Below are 9,902 nucleotides of genomic sequence, written 5' to 3'. Positions count from 1 at the left end.
CCTACTCCTTCCATCCCTTCTTCCTCGCCCCTACCCAAATATTGATAAACCTTTATTATGAAACGCGTTGAATCTTGGTCAATTCCATTCAAAATCTTAGCACCTCCTTAACACAAATATATGCCACTTCTATTTTAAGTATCTTGCTGCTGGCAACCATGATAAAATTTTCATTGACCATTTCCCAAAAAGTAATACAAATTCGTACATAAAATATTTAATATTCACTGAAAGCAATGTAACCCAGAAACCCAAAATGGGAAGATCCAATTAAATTTTCTAAAAGTAATTTATAAATGTTTTTTTTATTCAAAATCATATTCTTCCATGAATCTCGAATTAGGGTAATCGAAGAGCCAAAAAAAAATTAATTTCAGATTTTTAAACCATTTGGGTACACTTGAAAATCAATCAGCGCTTGGTAGTTGGTAAAAGGAGAAGAAAGAGAACTGACATGAGAGATGGGAGAGGAAAAGTCGGTGCATTTAGCGGAAACTATGAACGCCCAGGTATGGGAAAGTGGGAATGAAAAATATATATATTTTTTGGATCGGGTAAATGGGTAGGCAATTTCGAATATGGGTTAGCTATTTAATTGGTTATTAATAGATTTTTGCCACGTGTCAATTTAGAATGAAGCCTGAGTTGTCCGTCAAAAGGAGGGGCAAAAATATTAAAAAGGATAATGACAAAGACAAATACCTTCACAGAGGATAGATATAACTAATATTTGATAGTAGAGGGACAACTATGACCCTTTTCGGCAAAAAAAAAAAAATTACCTCTTACGATTGCACCGTTTCACTAGGATCCAAGAGTTGCATTGTTTAATTTTCTTGTTTTTAAAAACCCCGTGGCAATTTTGCCTCACTCTTCCTCTTTCCTGTTAAAGCAGCAAATTTGACATCTGAACTCTCCTTCACCAATTTCTCTTTTCTGTGTTACGCTTTCTTCCATATTTTGCTGTGCTTTTGGTTTCATTTCAGAATTTCTCCAATTAGTTTCACTTTGTTAATGGGATATGTGATATTGAATTTTTAGTGATTCTTCCTTCTTCCTTTTTTACCAATTTATATGTTAGTTTTCATGTTCTTTTTGCGCTGATCTGTTGGCTGATTTTGTATGACAATGGAGAAGTGGACAAGTTTACTCGTTTTATGGAGTGTTCTAGAGAAGTGGTTGATGCCATACATGACAGTCCAAATATTTAGAGTTTTGGTACTTCGGTACCATAGTACATAAATTGGTCAAACACCATTGGTCTTATTTTAATCACGAATCAACAAAAAAAAAAAAAAAACTTTATTGCTCTGTTTTGTAAAAATACGGTCTCTTACGTGTTATTCAATCTTGTCTGTACAATTTTGTGAATTTCACATGAAACAAATATTATGGAGTTGGTTTATCCAATGCGGGTATATGAGTCAAAATTGAAAATATGGATTCCTTGATCCTTATTTATCAAGAAACTCTTCTTTTATTCATGGTGTTAATTTCTATCGTGGCTTGAAGTACGACACTTGACAAATCATATTTGAAGGAAAGAAGTATTAGCATACAATTATTTAGCCCTCCCATAAATAATGTTGCTCGGTGGGCCGGGCCTGAACCGGACCGGACCGGGCCCGCGGTCCTAACGGGCCTGGTGGGCCTGGTGGGCCGGTCTTGGTGGGCCTCCTGAGCCCGTCACGGGCTGGTCTCCATGGGTGAGCCCACGAGCCCGGGACCGTTTAGCCCAGGACCGGCAGGCGGGCCTGGGCCGGTCCTGGCGGGCCTGGCGGGCCCAACGACTATTTTTCAAAAAAAAAAAAAAAAAAAAAACTGCAACGGCCATATTTAAAATCTAGCCGTTTGGGCTGAAAATATGACCGTTTTTTAAGTTAAAAAAATGGCCATTTGGCCCCCAAACTTTATTTTAACCCCAAACTTTATATAATTACACTTTTCCCCATTTCTCAACTATAAATACCCCCTCATTCTTTCATTTTTATTCACCAATTCATCAATATCTCTCAATATCTCTCAATCTCTCTACTACAATTACTTAATTTATTGTTGAAATTTCGTGAAAAATTGTGAAGTTGTTGAATTGAAGTTTTCAAGTGTTCAACGATTTTCAATTTTCAAGAAGTTGTTCGGCAATCCGGTAAACTCGTTTCAACTCTTACGTTTTTAGAATATATTTTTGTGTGGTTTAGTTTGCATAATTATAATTAATATGGCATTTACTTTGAAAAAAATGTTTGGTAAAGGAAAAGATAAAACCGGTGAAAGTAGTGGCCAACCAACTACCCTTCCCCGGCTCCCCGACCTAGAAAAGATAAGCAAGTTGAAAGTAGTCGCCAACCTAGACGTCCTCCTCCTTCCGTAATTCTTGATAGTGATCACCCTTGTTTTCAATTTACCGATAGTGAATTTTATCATAATGTTGCACCAGGTGATAGATTAGATGATGAAATTATGAATGCTCTTTATCCTAATGAAACCATCTTAGAAAATAATGAGGAAAATGAGGATGATGATGAAACTCAAGCACCGGATTTAGATGATACACCTACTAGTCCTCTTAATAACCCAAGTGATGCACCGGTCGACCCACCTGTAGAAACTCCTACTTTTAATAGAGAACCTGCTAAACGCTTAGAAACATCATTAGTTTGGAATTTTTTTACTCAAGTAAGAGAAAAAAATAAGGCTAAGTGTAAAACTTGTGGGAAATTAATGTCGCATAAATATGTAGGAGACCGTAGCGGCACAGGTAGTTTGACTAGGCACATAAAAACACACCCTAGAGATAAGGCTAGATTTTTTCAAATGAAAGCGCATCTAGAGGGGACAAGTGTAGATTCTGCGATTAACCCTAGTACAGGTTCAAATCTAGTTCAACCAGGAATTAACACTGTCACTGGAGGTATTTTATATTACGATCCAAATAGAGATCGTGAAGAATTAGCAAAGATGATTACTGTTATGTGCTTACCTTATACTTTTGCTTCTAATCCTAATTGGGTTCATTATATTAGAAGAGTGTTTAATCCTACTTATAAAGGTTGACCTCGCGCGACAGTTAAGAGTGATATTTATAAATTCAAACATGAATATGAACAATATTTGCGTTATTTATTTACTCATATACCTAATCGGATTTCTATTACTACTGATATTGGTAGAAGTGGTAATGATTGTGATTACCTAACTGTTACAAGTCATTGGATAGATGAAGAATGGATAATGCAAAAACGCATAATTGCATATAGAATAATTAATTCGCGTCACACAGGTAAATTTATAGCTAACACTGTTGCAGATATTTGTAGATATTTTTGCTTTAGCGATAAAATAATGGCAATTTTAATGGATAATGCTTCTAGTAACACCAGTGCTATAGGCATGCTTACAACAACACTAAATCCTGCATTTACTAATATTTTCCATGTTAGATGTATTTGTCATATTTATCATTTAATTGTCGGTGATGGTATGCGAATATTAAACATAGAAATTGAAAAGGTTAGAATGGCTCTTAATTGGCTTTTTTATTCAAACCGTAGAAGTAGACTTAGAGAGTATTTTAAAAAATGTGATGAATATGGCCTTAGAGAAAGAAAGGTTCCTAAACCTTGCCCGACTAGATGGAATTGTATGTACGAAAGTTTAGTAGTAGCATATGAATATAGAAACCCAATTAATGCAACGTTTAATTCTCGGGTAGGTGGTGAAGATGATGATGAAATGCTTACCACTTAAGATTGGACTAATGTTAAAATTCTTTTAGATTTTTTAGAACATTTTCAAATTGCAACAAATGCATTTTCTGGGCAATATTATCCTACTATTTCAAACTGTTTAGTTTATATTGCAGCACTATCTGATTTGTTTGTTGAATTTAGTGAGGGTGGGGATATTTATGAACTTGCTATAAATGAAATGAAACAAAAGTTTAAAAAATATTTTTTTCCTATCCCTCCTATTTATGGTCTTGCTGCAATGCTAAATCCTACAATGAAATTGGGAGGTCCTCATTTATGGTCTTGTGCTCATTCCATTGGGGGAAGGATGACTAAGAAAGATATGTCATTTTTTGGTAATAAAATTTATTGCTTCTACCCATGAGCTTCTTTTCGCAATATTTCTTTGTCTATACTTAGAATTATTTATAAGCTACAATATATACATAATATACAATATATATACTACAAGAAAATATATTTATAAGCTACAATATATACATAAGATACAATATATATACTACAAGAAAATATATAAGAGAATATATATACATAAGATACAATATAATATACTACAAGAAAATATATTATGCTACAATATATACATAATATACAATATATATCAAGATGTAAAATCTGAAAATACAATATAAACATCATTACCATTATGTGCATATTGGTATGGTTCATATTGCATTTAAACCTTTAACCCTTAAAGGATTACCAGAGACCTTTTTAGCAGCTCTTAGAGATGCTAGAAATCTGAATTTCAGACAGTCTCTAATGAGTTCGATAGAATCTACAGTGGCCTATGGTCTGGTATATTTTAATACTCAACCCAATCTGCAATTATCTCTTTCTGATGTTAATATTCTTGATGCTTTGACTTTAAATGTGAAAACGCATGGTTATAATTATGCGCCTGGTTCTGAACTTATATGTCTGTCCTATAGGATTTATTTCAAACTATTATCTACTTTGAATCCTAGATGTAAGTTATACGATACTTCGGATCAGACCATATTGGTCGAAACCAATTTTGCAAAGTCCAAGGTTACCACTAGGAGACCTATCAGGTGGGAGGAAATTAATTTTCCAACTACATGGACTTTAAATTCAGTCATATCCCCAAGTCAGATTACTAACGACTTGTCAAATACTGAATTTTCGCATGTTACTCAAAATCCAGATGGTAGGATTTGTATTCAATTTGATGATAAGTCTACTATTTATAATAGACATTCATTTTCTAATCATAGACTTCTACCTGCCATTCAACATATTTCCCCTGTTGAACCAGTTTACGGTCCAGCTCGCAATCGTGCGGCTTCTTTACACACTATTGCTAGTGATAAGCCTGATCAAAAGGTTAAAAGGGTTGAAAGGGTTAAGATTAACCCTCAAACAAATATTGTTCAAGATAATGACAATATTTCAGATAAGGATATTCCTTCTTTATCCGAGATGGATTTCGACCCCAATAATATTTAATGATTCCACACCAAATTGATTTTAGCCCCGGTTCTCGGGCCCGTATTTATATTCAAAAGGAATTTTTTAGTGAAAAATGGAACCAGTTTAAAACATGGTTTTTTGATACTTATAGTAAAGATGATTTAAATAATATATCTCAAGAATTTTATGAAGCTTGTGCCTTGCATAATCAAATTATGTATTTTGTTCCTTGGTTTATAACAACTTATTTACCTCTTTATATAAAGGTATTAGAAAGATCTTATAAAGACGGGAGTGGTAATATTACTAAAGCAATTTATCCTCCTCAGGCTCCTTTTATTTTACCTAATAATACTGGTATTACTTTCACTGCCTTTCAAAAATTTATTGATGATAATGTGGCAGCTATTAGTATTGAAGAAATTAATAAATTGATTTCTCAAAACAATTATTTGGGTTTATATGTTAAAATTTTAGGAGAACATATTGGTTCTCTTGATAAAAAACTTGATGATTTGACTATTTTAGTAAAAGAAATGGGTATTAAGAAAGGACCAACTGATATTGCCTCCACTTCAGGAAATAAAACAGTTGATCAAAACATTCTTACTCATATTCAAAGACCTCCTGAGATTCAGGATTTTAAATTTAAATCTCTTGATGACTTAGCTCAGCTTTTAGATAAAAAGCTTTCTGGTTTAAATATTAGACCTATTGATTTATCAAAAAAATTTGCTGATAAAATAGAGACCGTTTCTGATTATAAAACTGAGACTTGGTCAGAGTTTAATAAACTCAAAGGGATTGTTAAACAAAATCATAGGTATGCTGATAAACCAAGAATGCAGACCTATTATTATCCTCGTCCTACTCCTCAAGATGTGTTGATTGATGAACGAGACTGGAATCAGACTAATACGTCTTATAACGGTTCCGAAATTTATGAATGGAATCTTGATGGTCTAACTGATAGACAATTAACCATTCTCGTACACATAATGCTTATGTATTCGACTATCTGTAAAAGTGTTAAAAATACAGATAGAACTATTTGCAAAATGATTATTGCAGGATTTACTGGCCAACTTCGTGGCTGGTGGGATAATCATTTATCCGTAGAGGAAAAGGCTTTCGTTATAAATGCTACTGCAACCGACGAAGGTGTTGATAACATAGGAATGGCTCTAGTAGTGGGTAGAGAAGATGCAGTTTATACCCTTATACTTACAATTTTAGAGCATTTCAATGGTAGATTTACCTCAAATCATCAGACCGTCCGAACTTTACTTAATGGACTTAGATGTAAGACCCTTAGTGAATTTAGATGGTATAAAGATACTTTTATGAGTAGAGTTATGGAACTACCCGAGAATAGATATGAACACTGGAAAGCCAAGTTTATAGACGGCCTCCCTTCCTTATTTGCTGAAAGAGTGAGGAATGTGTTAAAGGGTAGTTGCGGAGAGATTCTGTATAATAATTATACCTATGATAAGCTTATAGTTGTTTGTACATAAGAAGGTCTTAAATTATGTAATGAGCTAAGACTTTCTAGACAGCTTAAGATAGATAAGCTTAAAGAAAGGTCCCAAGTAGGTGACTTTTGTACCCAGTTTGGTTTACCTGGAACTTCCACTCAAAATAGGAAGAAGAAAACCAAATATCATAGGTACCCTAACCCGGATAGCCCGTATAAGAAAAAGAGGTCTAGATATAGGCCTAAGGAAGAACGTGATACTAGAAAAGCGAACAGGAAATCTACTCGATTTGCGAAGAATAGATCCAAACGTGATCTCGCTGATATTAAGTGTTATAAGTGTGGAAAGTTTGGTCATATTTCTCCAAACTGCAAGCTTCAAAGGCTAAAAACCTTAGAACTCGATGATGAGTTACACGATAAGGTTTATGGCTTGTTATACACTTCGGGATCAGAATCTGACTATTACTCAGAGACTGAATCTGAAGCTGAAGTTGAGTTAATTGATTTTTCTGATAATAATAAAAATGTAGATATTTCTTGCACTACATGCAAAAATGATATTTGTGCTTGTGATAGTGATGAATTTTATAAATTGAAATCACAATTTGATGATCTTAATATAAAAACTATTACATCTGACAATGTAATAGAACTTTTAAAAGAAGTTACTGATGAAAAACTTCGTGAAAAAATTATTACTTTAGCTGCAAGTTCAAGTTCTAGTAGTTCAAAATCTGTTGAAAAATACAAAAATGAATTTGAACACTTTGCACCATATTCTTTATCTGAAATAAATAGAAGACTTCAAAAGTCCACTACTCCTAGTCGAGATACTTCTTTTGATGATTTAAAAGAAGAAATAGAAAATTTGAAAAGAGATATTAAGTCTCTTAAGCAAAATCAAATGATTTGCGATCACCGTATTACTCAAATTGAGAAGAATAATTCTCTACCTGAATCTTCGACTAAAGGATTTTCTGATTTTTCTAATGATAAAGGAAAAGAAATTTCTGATGAAAAATCTGATTTATTTTTAGGTATGATGCAAATTATTACTGCACACAAATGGTATATTAAATGTACTATTTTGATTGATAATAATTTTTCTATAACTGATATAGCTATGATTGATAGTGGTGCAGATGTAAGCTGCATTCAGGAAGGATTGATTCCTACTAGATATTTTCAAAAGACTACTCATTTGGTGAAATCCGCTTCTGGTCATGCTTTAGATATAGAGTACAAATTGCCTAATACTCATATTTGCCAGAATAAAGTCTGTATTCCACATTTCTTCTTTTTGGTAAAAAACCAGTTATACCCTCCAATCATACTTGGAACACCTTTTATTAATGCTATTTATCCGTTTAATAATATAGATGAACATGGTTTTTCTGCTAATTATCAAGATAAAAGGATAAACTATTCCTTTGTTACAGATCCCGTAACTAGAGATATTAATGCCTTGATTAATATGAAACAAAGGCATGTTGATTCATTACAATTAGAAATTCTTAGTATGAATATATTCGATACTATACAATCTGCAAAAGTTCAGCAGAAGATTAAATTGATTGCTGAAAAAATGGCCGTTGATGTTTGCGCCGATCACCCTAGTGCCTTTTGGAACAGGAAAAGGCATATTGTAACTCTTCCATACGAAGAAACCTTCTCTGAGGATGATATTCCTACTAAATCTCGACCTTGCCAGATGAATGCTGAGCTAGTTGAATTCTGCAAAAACGAGATTGATAGTTTGTTGCAAAAGGGTTTGATAAAACCCTCAAAATCTCCTTGGTCATGTTCTGTCTTTTATGTTAATAATGCGGCAGAAAAGGAACGAGGTATTCCTCGCTTAGTTATAAATTATAAACCATTAAATAAACATCTAAAATGGATTAGGTATCCTATCCCTAATAAAAGGGACTTGCTATCTAGGTTATATGACGCCAATATATTTTCAAAATTTGATTTAAAATCTGGTTATTGGCAAATTCAAATATTTAAAGAGCATACTTATAGAACTGCTTTCAATGTTCCATTTGGACAATATGAATGGAATGTTATGCCATTTGGTTTAAAAAATGCCCCTTCTGAATTTCAAAAAATTATGAATGATATTTTTAACCCATATTTGAATTTTATCATCGTTTATATTGACGACATATTAGTGTTTTCCAAAACTTTGGAAATGCATATCAAGCATCTTGATATTTTCAAGAAAATTGTTATATAAAACGGTTTAGTAATTTCTAAATCTAAGATGAGTCTATTCCAAACAAATGTTCGTTTTCTAGGTCATAATATTTGCCAGGGAAAAATTACCCCAATACAAAGATCTATTGATTTTGCCTCAAAATTTCCTGATGTTATCACTGACAGGACTCAATTACAAAGATTTTTGGGAAGTCTGAATTATATATCCCCTTTTTATAAAAGTTTGTCACGAGATCTAGCCCCTCTATACGATCGGCTGAAGAAAGATCATAAACACCCTTGGACTAACCAACATACTGAGTTAGTCAAAAGTATTAAAGGGCGTGTTAAATCTTTACCTTGTTTAACCCTTGCCAATCCTACTTGGCAAAAGATTATCGAGACAGATGCGTCTAATGTTGGATATGGAGGGATTTTGAAACAAGTAAATCCCAATAATAAGAGCGAATACTTAATAAGATTTCACTCTGGTAAATGGACCGAAGCCCAGAAGAAATACGCTACTGTGGCGCATGAAATGTTAACAATTGTTAAGTGTGTATTAAAATTTCAAGACGACTTATACAACCAAAAGTTTTTGATAAAAACTGATGCTCAATCTGTTAAATACATGTTTGACAAAGATTTTAAGCACGATGCTTCAAAATTAATATTTGTTAGATGGCAGGCTCAGCTAGCACCTTTCGATTTTGAAATACAATACAAAAAATGAATTGATAATTCCCTTCCGGATTTTCTATCCCGGGAATATTTAGAATAGATTATGAATTATTATACCATGTTTTTTGAGGATAAGGTACTGATCACTATTCTTAAAGTGATTAAATTAAATAGAGACTTACAAGAAGTTATACTTGATATTATTATGGCTAACATTATTAAAACAAGGGAAGAAGAACACTCTAATTTTCAAGAAGTTATTGATATTCTTCAGTTAATTGAAAATGTGTGTCCCTTCGGTCAAGATGATATCAGCACTAGAATTATGCTATCCTTTTTAATTAATAATGATTTGCAATCAC

The sequence above is a fragment of the Nicotiana tabacum genome, chromosome 6, assembly GCF_000715075.1.
Source record: "Nicotiana tabacum cultivar K326 chromosome 6, ASM71507v2, whole genome shotgun sequence".
In the NCBI taxonomy this organism is placed as follows: domain Eukaryota; kingdom Viridiplantae; phylum Streptophyta; class Magnoliopsida; order Solanales; family Solanaceae; genus Nicotiana; species Nicotiana tabacum.
The sequence above is the reverse complement of the archived record's forward strand: the minus strand, read 5'-3'. Positions refer to the sequence as shown.